The sequence below is a fragment of the Limanda limanda genome, chromosome 3 (assembly GCF_963576545.1).
Source record: "Limanda limanda chromosome 3, fLimLim1.1, whole genome shotgun sequence".
Classification (NCBI taxonomy): domain Eukaryota; kingdom Metazoa; phylum Chordata; class Actinopteri; order Pleuronectiformes; family Pleuronectidae; genus Limanda; species Limanda limanda.
Window position 1 is genome coordinate 8,090,848 of NC_083638.1, and position 13,840 is coordinate 8,104,687.

Sequence of the window (13,840 nt, forward strand, 5' to 3'; positions counted from 1 at the left end):
TAGATTTGATATGTTTGAAGGCTAAAAAAATGTCTAATAACATGTTTACAACAGTAATCATGATGTAGAAAATGTCAATTAAGTATAGGCTAGACAGCGATATTAATAGTCAGAGGAGAGACGTGGGTAGCAATGGCAAAAAATAATTAATTTAAGCAAAATAACGCACAACACTAGAAATAAACATGAGAACAGTGTAACTGTAGATTTGTACTTTCCGTGCCCCTATGGATTTCTACCTTGTTTCTGTGTAGGCTACTGAAAATAACTTAAAAAGCAGATTTTCATTAAAACTTTGAAGCTGATAAAACTAAAAGATTAAAGATAAGGTCCAAAAAAAAACACATTGTCCAATATATCTGCAAATAATAGAGAGACAATCCGAAGCTTGTTCAGGAAACACAAGAAGTGATGTCACTGAGAAGTAAGGAAATGATGCAATGCAACTTTGAAACAACATGAAGGTTGCACTGCCTGATTCGATGCAGCGTGTGCTCCATGTCCTCCATGCTTCTCCTTGTTCTCTCCTTCCCAACATGTGATGTTCACTTCCCGCCAGGGCTGGACTGGGAGAACAAAACGGCCCGGGCATTTTTTGGCTCAGACCGGCCCACATAATTAGCGGAGCACATCTGCCATTAAATTGACGTAACTTATGTCTTCTAAATGTACAAACGTTCTGGCCTAGTGGAAAAGGTGCACAATTTAACTAAAAAAACTCTCTTTCAGGTACCAAAAAAACACCAGGAAATGTGCAGTGACTTCACACTCAATTGTTTATTTAAAATGAATCTATAAATTTGTCATGATAGCTGGCAGAAAACCTGGACATTGAGAGAAGAGAGCCCCTGGCAGCTGCCGATGAACTGGCCTTATCTGCTCTCTTCAGTCCAATCAGCTCCTTGGACAGAGAGAGAGAGGGGGGGGGGCACATACCCACTCTGATGTTAGGCACATACAACATCAGATTTTTAACGCTTTTATGTCGTGGTAATGTGGATATGTTTACTCACTTGGTGCATAGCCTTGTCTGCGCTCTTCAGTTCCAATCAAGTCTTTGGGCACACACACTACAGTCAATCAAACACTCATGAAACCTACAGATAGCCACACACACACACACACAGGGGGGGGGGGGGACATACCCACTCTGATGTTAGGCACATACAACATCAGATTTGTAACACTTTTATGTTGTGGTAATGTGTATATGTTTATATGTTTACTCACTTGGTGCATAGCCTTGTCTGTCTACACCGACTACAGTCCATCAAACACTCATGAAACCTACAGATAGACACACACACACACACACACACACACACACACACACACAGATAGAGAAGAGGAGGGGGTTGTATGCACACTTTGATGTTAAGCACATACAAGCTCATAAAAAATCTGGTTTGCAACACATTTATTATGTTCTGGTGAGGTGTAAATGTTTACTCACTTGGTGAATAGCTGACTTCACCGGAACCAACGCTCACAAACCCCGTCAATCCAGTAAGAACTATGTACATGTGAAGCCCTAGAGGGACAGGATTTCATAAAGAGGAAGCCACAGAGAAGTGAGACTTGAATACATTACGTGTGTGTGTGTGTGTGCTTGTGTGCGTTTGTGTTTGAATCAGATTGATTTCTTCTCACTTACCCAGAAACCAAACGTCTGTCCATCTCCAAAAACAATCCTCACAATCCAATCTCACAATCCTGAAATGGAACCCTAAAAACAGTAAATAACAGAAAAGGATGTTATGCATGTTAAAGGGGGGGAAAGGGAAAAAGTTTTAATTTCAAGCCAAGCGGGAAGTGCAGCGGGAAGTTCCCGCTGCACCGGTTGTTCCACGGAGGACGGAACACAAACACCTCTGTGATACACGTGGTCTCCAGATGCTTCCTTTCACTTCCCCGGAACATCACAATCACTGGAGCAGCGACGTGAACATGATCCCACTCCGGCTTCCCACCAGCAAACACAGCACTGGAAGAACAGTCTGGAAATGATCACATGACCGAGCTACCGACAGGAAATCAAACTTCTACTTCAACGGATGATCAGTTAAACCATCTGACGACTAAGGAACATTAACTAGAATTAGCTAGACACCAATGGGAATAGACAGCGGTAAATGGATATACTTATTATTATTATTATCCAGTTTAATATGTCGTCTTTTCAGTCATGGGCAGAAGAAGGAAATCTTTTTTGAAAAATATAACAAGCAAAACATTTGTATCTTTGGATTTTTCTTTATAAAACTGTATTTAATCAAATTTTTTCAACTTATTCAGAAGCACATGACCAAGCAGAATTTATTCATTAAACACAAGAGACGTGTTTTACCTTCGGTCAATACAGCTTTGCATAAACAAACATTTGAATCTACATAGATCAGTTTGCTTACTTATGGACCTGCTAGTAAACCACATTTCTCTGTGTTTTCTGAGACTCTGGGGGTCAACTTATAACCAGTAAAGATCATTAAAAGTCAGATTTTCTTACCACTGTATTTTAACTTCAACCTGCTGGGTAAATTAAAGAGTTTAACTAATTTGTTTGCCTCGAGCCTCGAGTTTTTCCACAGGCCAAAAAACGTCTAGACGGTGTCACGGCTGTGTCAGTTTCCCGCCAACAATCCGGAGCGCTGTGTTTTAATTAGCTGTTGTTTACTTTCAAGTACAAGTACTCAGTATAGCTCAGCGCCAGGGCTTTTCAAGTACTGACAAAAATTGCCAGTTCCAGAGAGGGAGAGAACGCTCTTGTTTTGCCAAGGCAATTTATTTTGAAAGACTCATTAAAAAGGATAACATTGTTATTTTTTTCATTTTTTTTACCAAACACCTCTGGCTGAGCAGAGCAACTACAAATCATCATTCCTTTGAAACAGCAACACGGGATTCCAGGATAAAAACTGTTATTAAGCAGACAACAACATTTGAAGGATAGTCGATTTTTAAAAAATGTTCTACTTGAAAATGCAATAAAGGCTTTTGAAATATGTCAATGTCAAATTGTTTATTGTGCAGTTAAGAAAAGGAAAACAATAATTTAAACAAAACACTGAATAAGCAAAGCTGGTAAGTGACAGTGTGCTGTACGGGCGGTTATTGTATCAAGCAGTCAGACTATTATTATTGTAATTAGAAATAAAGCTTCCTACAAAAAGGGAAAGTAGAGGGTTTTATATTTAGCATCTTCATTTCTGCAGATTCCTCATAAACTCTAGTGAGAAGTAGAGTAATTTCCTCATTGAACATCTATAGAAACTGACTTCTTTTAAAAAAAACATTGGATTCACCCTCTGCTGGTTATTCAAGAGAATACATGCACTTCAACACTGGCTTCACTTTTGAGACCTGGAGTCTACATGCATTTTTATGAAACAGATTCAGATGAAGCTCTGTAGTAGAGATCAATTAGCAACTACAGATAAATAACAACACAAATGTTGCTTCTATGATCGAGCTCTTAGGATGAATGTATTCAATTTTACTTACCGACTATTATTCAGGGCTAATGAACCAACATGAGCTCATCAGCCTCATTTCATTTTCACCCAGTTTACACACTTTCTATATGTGACATGTTTTCACAGTTTCAGATGCGACGCTTTCACCGAGATCACAGACGTGTTAACGATGTTCCAGAGGCCGACGCCGGTGAGAAACCATTCAGATAGGAAACCTTATTTTACGCAGGAAACTTTCAAAACTCAGGTGCTCTACATAAATATGAAAGCGAACATGAAAGAATTTAGCAGATAGAGAAATAAAAAAAATCCTCTCCTGGAACCGTCACCTTATCGTGGTGGAGAGGTTTGCGTGTCCCTGTGAACCTGAGGGCTGTGTTGTCTGGAGCCTTGTGCTCCTGGTAGGGTATCTCATGGCAGAGTGGTCTCAGGTGAGGGGCCAAACTAAGAATGGTTCAAAAACCCTCAATGAATATCGTTACAAGAGGAGATGGGACCCAGCCCGGAGGAAGCCCGGGGCCCCCGTCTGGAGCTAGGCCCAGACGGAGGGCTCGATGGCGAGCGCCTGGTGGCCGGGTTTGCCACGGAGCCCGGTCGGGCACAGCCCGAACAAACTACGTGGCACCCCCCCTCTCTTCATCTCATGGGCCCACCACCTGTGGGAAGACCCGTTGGGGTCGGGTGCGCAGCCACATGGGTGGCAGCGAAGGTCAGGGGTCTCGACGGACCAGACCCGGGCGGCAGAAGCTGGCTCTGGGGACGTGGAACGTCACCTCGCTGTGGGGAAAGGAGCCGGAGCTTGTGAGGGAGGTGGAGCGCTACCAGTTAGATCTGGTGGGGCTTACCTCCACGCACAGTCTCGGCTCTGGTACCGTACTCCTGGATAAGGGTTGGACTCTATTCTTCTCCGGAGTTGCCAAGGGCGTGAGGCGCCGGGCGGGTGTGGGGATACTCATAAATCCCCGGCTGAGCGCCGCGGTGTTGGAGTTTACCCCGGTAGACGAGAGGGTCGCCTCCCTGCGCCTAAGGGTTGTAGGGGGGAAAACTCTGACTGTTGTTTGTGCGTATGCACCAAACAGCAGCTCAGAGTACTCGGCCTTCTTGGAGACCCTGAATGGAGTCCTGCATGGGGCTCCAGTAGGGGACTCCGTAGTTCTGCTGGGTGACTTCCACGCCCACGTGGGCAACGATGGAGATACCTGGAGAGGCGTGGTGGGGAGGAACGGCCTCCCTGATCTGAACCCGAGCGGTCGTTTGTTATTGGACTTCTGTGCTAGTCATGGATTATCCATAACAAACACCATGTTCGAACATAAGGGTGCTCATAAGTGTACCTGGTACCAGAGTACCCTAGGCCGAAGATCAATGATCGATTTTGTGATCGTGTCATCTGATCTGAGGCCGCATGTTTTGGACACTCGGGTAAAGAGAGGGGCGGAACTGTCAACCGACCACCATCTGGTTGTGAGTTGGATCAGGGAATGGGGGAAATTTCCGGATAGACCTGGTAAGCCCAAACGAGTAGTGCGGGTGAACTGGGAATGTCTGGAGGAGGCCCCCGTCCTAGGTATCTTCAACTCACACCTCCGGCGGAGTTTTTCTGGCATTCCTGTGGAGGTTGGGGACATTGAGCCGGAGTGGGCGGTGTTCAAAGCCTCCATTGCTGAAGCTGCGGCGGCTAGCTGTGGCCTCAGGGTCTTAGGTTCCTCAAGGGGCGGTAACCCTCGGACACCGTGGTGGACACCGGTGGTCAGGGAAGCCGTCCGATTGAAGAAGGAGGCCTTCCGGGATATGATATCCTGGAGGACTCCTGACTCGGTTGCAGGGTACCGACAGGCCCGAAGGGCTGCAGCTGCTGCCGTGTCGGAGGCTAAGCAGCGGGTGTGGGAGAAGTTCGGAGAGGTCATGGAGAAGGACTTTCGGTCGGCACCAAAGTGTTTCTGGAAGACTATCCGGCACCTCAGGAGGGGGAAACGGGGAACCATCCAAGCTGTGTACAGTAAGGATGGGACTCTGTTGACCTCAACTGAGGAGGTCGTCGGACGTTGGAAGGAACACTTTGAGGAACTCCTGAATCCGAATAACACGCCCTCTATGTTGGAGGCAGAGCTCGAGGTTGATGGTGTTTCGTCGTCAATTTCCCTGGTGGAGGTCACTGAGGTAGTCAAACATCTCCGCAGTGGCAAAGCCCCAGGGATTGATGAGATCCAGCCAGAAATGCTAAAGGCTCTGGGTGTTGAGGGGCTGTCATGGTTGACACGCCTATTCAACATCGCGTGGGAGTCGGGTACAGTGCCAAAGGAGTGGCAAACCGGGGTGGTGGTTCCCCTGTTCAAAAAGGGGGACCAGAGAGTGTGTACCAATTATCGGGGTATCACACTTCTCAGCCTCCCTGGTAAAGTCTACTCCAAGGTGCTGGAAAGGAGGGTTCGGCCGATCGTCGAACCTCATATTGAAGAGGAACAATGCGGTTTTCGCCCCGGACGTGGAACTACGGACCAGCTCTTCACTCTCGCAAGGATCCTGGAGGGGGCCTGGGAGTATGCCCATCCGGTCCACTTGTGTTTTGTGGATCTGGAGAAGGCGTATGACCGGGTCCCCCGGGAGAAACTGTGGGAGGTGCTGCGGGAGTATGGGGTAAGGGGGTCTCTCCTCAGGGCCATCCAATCCCTGTACTCCCAAAGCGAGAGCTGTGTTCGGGTCCTCGGCAGCCAGTCAGTTTCGTTCTCAGTGGGTGCTGGTCTCCGCCAGGGCTGCGCCTTGTCACCAATCCTGTTTGTGATATACATGGACAGGATATTGAGGCGTAGTCGTGGTGGGGAGGGGTTGCAGTTCGGTGGTCTGAGGATCTCGTCACTGCTTTTTGCGGATGATGTGGTCCTCATTGGATCATCGGCTTGTGACCTTCAGCACTCACTGGATCGGCTGGCGGCCGAGTGTGAAGCGGCTGGGATGAGGATCAGCACCACTAAATCTGAGGCCATGACTCTTAGCAGGAAACCGATGGATTGCTTACTCCGGGTAGGAAATGAGTCCTTAGCCCAAGTGAAGGAGTTCAAGTACCTCGGGGTCTTGTTCGCGAGTGAGGGTACTATGGAGCGTGAGATTGGCCGGAGAATCGGAGCAGCGGGGGCGGTATTGCGTTCGCTTTACCGCACCGTTGTAAAACGAAAAGAGAGCTGAGCCGCAAGGCAAAGCTCTCGATCTACCGGTCGATCTTCGTTCCTATCCTCACCTATGGTCATGAGGGCTGGGTGATGACCGAAAGGACGAGATCGCGGGTACAAGCGGCCGAGATGAGTTTTCTCAGAAGGGTGGCTGGCGTCTCCCTTAGAGATAGGGTGAGAAGCTCAGTCATCCGTGAGGGACTCGGATTAGAGCCGCTGCTCCTTTACTTAGAAAGGAGTCAGCTGAGGTGGTTCGGGCATCTGGTAAGGATGCCCACTGGGCGCCTCCCTTGGGAGGTGTTTCAGGCACGTCCAGTGGGGAGGAGACCTCGGGGAAGACCCAGGACTAGGTGGAGAGATTATATCTCAACACTGGCCTGGGATCGCCTCGGGATCCCCCCGTCAGAGCTGGTCAATGTGGCCCGGGAAAGGGAAGTCTGGGGCCCCCTGCTTGAGCTGCTCCCCCCGCGACCCGACCCCGGATATGCGGATGAAGATGAGATGAGAAATAAAAAATGTCAAAAGTGAGGAAAGAGGAAAAACAAGATAAAATAAAACATTATAAAATGATTAAAATAGACGTGATCGGAACTGGGAGGACGCAGACCTATAAAAATGTGTCTTTGAGAGGGACGTTGTTCCAGAGAGTCGGGGGTCCTCAGAGAAAAGGCCCGGTCCCCTCGGGTCCTGTGCTGGGACTGTGGGTTGGGCGAGTCTAGAGCAGTGAGCAATAAAATAAATAAAAAATGTACTACAACCAAATAAAGAGAAACTAAAATTGTCATTCAAACGTTAAAGTATTTTAAAGTATTCACCGTCTGCCCCTTAAAAACGTCATTCTTATGAAAAGCCCTCAGGGATGAATGTGGGCAGCTTCCGAAGTAATTAGTATTCACTTCTATGAAACCAACAATAAATAAAATAAATAACAGCCTGAGTAAATTTAAAACTTGTCATTCACTGTCATTGCCAACGATTGGCGCTGGATCTCAAGTTGGAAGGACGCCTCAGAACCGTTAATTTGGTTTTGCTCGGTGGAGCAATCTCTTCATTTGCATTTTCATTAAGGACACCTTCAATTTTTTAAGATATCGCTGGAATGTGACTCGCCTCTCGTCTGACTGTCCTGTAGCTGAAGACATGACGCCACGAGAGGCCGCCCGTCTCCGTGCAGGATTCAGGACGCAGCAGCAGCTCGGGGGGGCGGCTCTGACCTCTATAACAACTCCAACACAAAGCCACATCTGCCGCCTCTGTTCTTGTTACTACAAAGTCTATTTGAGGTTTAATATCCTCTTGTCAGCAGAGCAGGTGCAGACAGTTGACGGGCGACGCTACACACAGACCTCAGACGTCTGCGGTGTCTCGTCTGGGAAGTTGAATCGGCGGCAAAGACGTATTTTTAGATATGTGACGTGCTGCGCTTTTCTTTAAGTTGCTTCACAGGAGGAACAAAACGCAGATGATGGAAGTTAACTTTAAAAAGAAGGGTTTTGTAACTGTTTTCAATCTCTGCAGCTCGACATCGGGCACAATCCTCCTCTTCCACGACTGTCACGTTGAGTGATCTCATCAATAACCAACGCAGAGAGAAATTATCATCTCATGAATTTCATCAGACGCGGAAAAATACGCATCACGGTTGAAACGCAGAGTTTAATCCTGGAGTAATCGAGTGCAGTGAAAAGAAGTTGAAAGGGTTTTTGAGAAAGTGTGAATATGAAAACTGAGACACAAACAGAGAAAATGCATAATGCATCATGTGCTTTGTTAAAAAAAACAAAACAGAAATACTCCAGATTGTTGGCATAAGGATTTTTATAAGTTGTAAATATGTAAAGAGGTGAACTACAATCTTCAACTTCACCACATTCATCTCATTTGTTTCTCTGCATTGTGAGGATACATTCAGAAAATGAAGCATCAACTGTAATATCTATTTATGGTCAAAAACCTACAAAAAACTAGGTGGAGACCAAGTCTCTTTCTGAAAGTAAATGTTGTGAATTGATTTGCATTTGTTTTGTACTCAGGCTCCGACATTATATAACCCCCCCTAGTGTTTGAACTTGAATATCCCCTGTGTCAATTCACAGATATTAGAAGAAGCATTGCCTGTCAGATGCTCTTACCCTGTTCAGTTTGTGTTGTTTACTGGAATCCAGGGGTTATTTTGTTATTTTGTGAGAGTTCTAGTTACTCCTCTTCTTATACCCACTTTCCTTCAATCTACTCTGTCTACTTCTGCTTCCACTGGGGATTTCCCACGTGTACTTGAATGCAACATTTGTGCAGTTTTGTTCCATTGGGTTCATCTCAGTTTGGATTCATCTTCATAAAACAAAATCTTTAAATCATAATCTTGACGATGGCTCATTTCCAATCTTGCAGCAACAGTTTGAGGGAGGGGCTTCGTTGTAGAAATGGTTGTTGTAGAAGAGCATTGAACATGAAGGAGGAGGAGTAACAGACTGTGAGCCAGGACTCACCGCACGACATCTGTGTTCAACATCACGACCTGTGGATAGAATATCTCCAGCCTGACTCTAAACTCCTGTGAGAACGCCTCCTTCTGTTATAGAAATAATGTTATAGCAGCATTTCAAAGCCCTGTGGTGTAAAATATCTATAGATATCTATAAATATAGTAGATAATCATTCCTGCAGAGCTACATGAGATGATGTGATGGGACAGTAAATATGTGAGGATGAATGCCAAAAATGAATCACTGTTTTAGGTAATTGTGAGGTCTTGATAATCAAATATATTTTTTTTACTTTATTTTATTGTGATTTGACAGTAAGCCTACATTTGATGTCATGTCATTATATGAATGTGGACAGCATTCTATTGTCACATTGTTGGGTGATTTGAAAACATGTGATCGTGTTTTTATTGTTTTCTTTTGATTGTTAAGATCGGCTCACTTCCTGCTTTTAGCTGGCATCAGCTAATTAGATTAATCATGAAGGATTTTCTTTGAGTCAGGTAAGTTCAACCTGAACAAACAGCGATAAACGGTTTTGATCGCACATCAACAGGGAGTGAAGAGACGGACGCTACAGATGGTTTTAAGTCAAAGAAGTGTTCAGGTCTCATGATGTCGCCTCACAACAAACACAAGAGATTTCCCCTCTGGTTTGTAATAATTGTGCAGGTCGTCTGTTCTTCTCCTTGGAGACGCAAAGTTATAGTTTTACTGCAAATTACCTTCTGACGATTTTTGGTCCCATGTTCATCTGGGCAAACTGTGTCAATAAAAGAAATCTGTGTGATTCTGATCTGTATCTTCTTTTAGCAACGGAAAGAAGAAATCCCCCAGACTTTAATTGTTCTTTGTCTCAGCAGACAGTTGATAATAATTGCAGCTTGAGGCCCTTTGGGGGTAAACTCCCGTGAATTCATCTCACTCCCCAAAATTCCCCTTGAAGTTGTAATAGCTCTAATCAATCAAAAAAAGCCCAAATCGTAAACAGATAATGAGACGGATCGTAAACAGAAGCAGGAAGATGTAAGTGTTTAGTGTTGGAGAAGAAGAACAGATGCAGTGTGGCTGCAGAGGTTTAACATGCACCTCTCTAATTGGGAGGGTTTTTCTTCCTGCTCTGAGGAGTCTCTGCGCTCCTGTGAGGTGCCTGTCGGGGGGGTTCTGCAACAAAGGATTAAAGCCGAGGATAATGAAGTAAACATCGAAGAACTGCAGCTTCATGTTGGTCGAGGTCCAGCATCAGACGTTCATTTGATGGAGCTTTCATGCTGCTCATGAGCTGTAGAGAAGAAACAAAGGAGTCGTCGCTGCTTAATACTGAAACTGGAACTGTTGTCCTTCAAAGTCCTGTGAGATTTGATTCCTGGTTCAAAGGGAAGCATCATGGAGGGATGAGAGTCGGGGAGTTATTATCTGAACCTCAGACCAGGTGGCTTCACTAAGCAGCACTTTAATATCTCAGAAGTTATGCTGTAAATAAACTGTCAGGCCGCTGAGATCGTAACATCACTTCTACCACCTCCTCCATGTTAGTGGACTGACAAAATCTAGCACATAATTTATCGCCATGACTTATTGTTTCTTACTGTATATATTGTCTTATTGTCTATATTGTTGTTTTGTTTTTATGTACAGTGCACCAACCACACCATGGCAATTTCCAATGTATGCAAATATACGTGGCAATAAAAAGAATTCTGATTCTGTTTCTTATTCATTGTCATTTTCCCCGTATTATCACACTCATGTTTGTTCACGTGTTTATTATTTGAGTTATTTGATGCTGTAAAAACAGGTGGACACGTTATGATTGACAGCTGACACCGCCTTCTGAACAGTAGGAGGAAGATGAGAAGCATCATACGTCTTTATTTACAATCTGTGGTTGTACCGTACAGCTGCCAACAGATGGCGACGATGAGCTGTTCATCCACTGTGTCTTGATGATGTCATGCAGATGTTTTGCTCAAGTTGAAATAATCATTTACATCTTTGCACAAAAACTACGGTTTCCTTTGGTTCTGATGTTGCTGTGGTAACAATATTGAATTCTACCATTTTATTAAATGTAAGAATTAATCTTACAGATGGTTCTTTCCAGTTTAGTTTCCTTTCCTTTTCCACAAGAAGCCTCGATGCCATTGAGGCATTTAATTCAATAAACCTCCGCGGTCGCTTTGCTTCCCGGCCTCGTTAAGGGCCTCTGCTGTGGATGATGTAATGTTAGCGCCCGAGTGCTACATGCAAACGCATTTAAATTGCAAATTAGTTTGACATGAAAAATGCAAGCCTGCCTCAGTGAGTGGTGTTGTGTTAGGCGCACGGTACAGACACACAACCACACGCCTGCAGCAGCGCTCACATCGGCTGCCCCCCGCCCCCCCTCTTATCTGCTCCTCTTTGATCACGATTACCCAGCAAACAACAGACCGTGTGTAAAGCTTCCACGCCGCCGCCAGGACGCCTTCAGTTGTTTAGCGTGTGAATGTGAGAGTTGATTGACAGGTTGGATCACAGCGGGGGGGGGGGGGTACTGTCTTAACCTAATTTCCCTGTCGCTGTTGTTTTTGTTCACAGAAAGCGACAACGGAGAAAACAATAACATTTATTTATTGATTCATAGGTTATACATTTCATGATATAATAGCGATATATTATTATTGGCAAAGATACTATAATCCAATTGCATTTCTATACATGAATACAAAATCTGAGGTAGGGCCTCAAAGATTGATGACATTGAAAATAAATGCATTTCACATATATGATATATATATATTTTGTTAATTTTTTTTAAATCTCACACGTATTTTTAAAACATATTTGTTATATACAGTATATCTACTCTCTATTTTTCCAAATCAAAGGATGGCATGGGCGGTCAGAGGCACATATCTATATCCATAGGCAGCAGCACCTCACATAGAACACACAGAAATATATGACATTACTCAAGTAATTAGAAATTTAACCTATGCATTCATAGGTCACACAGTAAAGTGCCAAAAAAGACACAACAGACAGAACGATAGGAATACTGGGACTATATGAGACAGACGATTAGCTATTCTGTGGTGTTATTCTTGAAATACATACAATACTCTACCACCAGAGGACATCTATAAGGCCAATGGTTACCTGAAGATGTGTTGTAACGTATTGGCGAACATCGAGGAACACTACGTGGGACATGGATGGCAGTATCTCAACCTCCTATCACGAAGATCACACATTCCTTTTTTTCTTGTCAAGTTTTTTTTTCTGTTTTCACTAAAACCCCCTAGTTTAAAGTAGTCTCTCTTTGGTTTCCTATACTGCCCAGAGTTGACTTGCAGGCAAAAGCGAATTGACAGTTACTTCTTTATTATTTTTTATTATTTTCTGGTCTTCCTCCTCTCCTGTGAGGAGGAGGACGACAGCGCCGCTCGGGTTTTTCTTAACTTTATGACGAACGAAAAGCTCCCTAAAGCAAACATGCATGGACTTATACTACCGAGAGAGAAAGGACAAGGATTACTATACATGGACATTGAGTTACAGCAACACAAACTGCACATGCAAGCTTGTCAGAGTTATATTCTATGAAGCAGTGTGGCTTTAACTGAACCCTCATTCTTTTTTTTACCCTCAAAGCAAAAAGCAGAGAAGCCCAGTAGAAATGGAAAATCCCTAAAGGAAATAGTTGGATTCAAACTCAGGGTGTCAGAGGGTTTTTATCATTCAAGTCTCACTACGAAGAGTTGAGGTTCCACAAGGTCCCGACGTGGGATCTGAATCTTTTTCGGAGCTCGCCAGTGTTTAAAAGTTGTGTTTTACTGGACTCGAGCTCACAAGTGTCGGACAAAGGTCCTCGTGTCCACGTGAAAACACAGAGAGGAGTCGAGGCGTCCTGGGGAAAAGGAAAAACTCCTGTAGATCTGCTTCTTTCACACAATCTACTCTGGGACTGGCCATGCAAACATCCGATTGACAGAATACGTGGAATTCAGTAAAACTAAGACAGAGACAACGCGCTCACACACACACACACACACACACACACTCACACACACACACGCACACACACACACAAGCACGCACAGACACACAGTATTATCATATTTGAGCGAATAGAGCTAAATGCGCTAAAGACTGAACAAAAGCGACACTGTGGAGCAAGCAGGATATTTAATAACAGGGCATTTGTGCTCATTAATTGATTATGTTTTCTTTTTCCGAAACGCTACAACGTCTAAAATCACATCCGTGCTACGACTCATGTCTAGATTATGAAAGGACATGGCTTAGAGACCCTTGAACTCAAATGTTATTGCATCCAGACCTGCAGCCTCCATGAAAACGCTCAAAAATTAAAAAACCTGCAGTGTTAAAAGCATATTAAAGCCAATCTGAGCTTTTAGTCAACATGAAGATCTCCAACTGGTCGAAGCTTCGCCCACAAAGTACAGACTGGACCCCTGGCATGTCGCGTGCCAGTTGGACCCCCGGCTGAGCTGCACCGGATTGTTCTGCAGTGGTGATACATCTGGACGTTAACCTAACACACACTCATAGAGTTACTCAACTCAACAGCACGACTTAAAGGTAAATGTGTTCTATCGATCTCCCCGGCTCTTAGAAGCCAGCACAAACCAGTTAGACAGAGGGGGGGGGTCCAGATGTTGATCCACCGTGTTGACTCCTACAAAGAGCAGCGTGGACCAACGTAGGA

At 44.6% G+C, this 13,840-nt stretch overlaps 1 long non-coding RNA gene across 2 annotated transcripts; it reads right to left on the minus strand.

Annotated features, from left to right (window-relative positions):
- Positions 1 to 837: 837 nt before the first annotated feature.
- LOC132998064 (uncharacterized) lies at positions 838 to 1,498 on the minus strand. 2 transcript variants are annotated; one of them, XR_009677975.1, is made up of 4 exons: positions 1,454 to 1,498; positions 1,231 to 1,287; positions 1,014 to 1,097; positions 838 to 901 (listed from the first exon to the last, which is right to left on the minus strand). It is a non-coding gene; the product is annotated as an uncharacterized LOC132998064 (long non-coding RNA). The 2 variants fall into 2 exon arrangements; XR_009677976.1 differs by lacking the exon at positions 1,454 to 1,498 and having other exon boundaries at positions 1,231 to 1,299.
- Between the last annotated feature and the right edge of the window lie 12,342 nt (positions 1,499 to 13,840).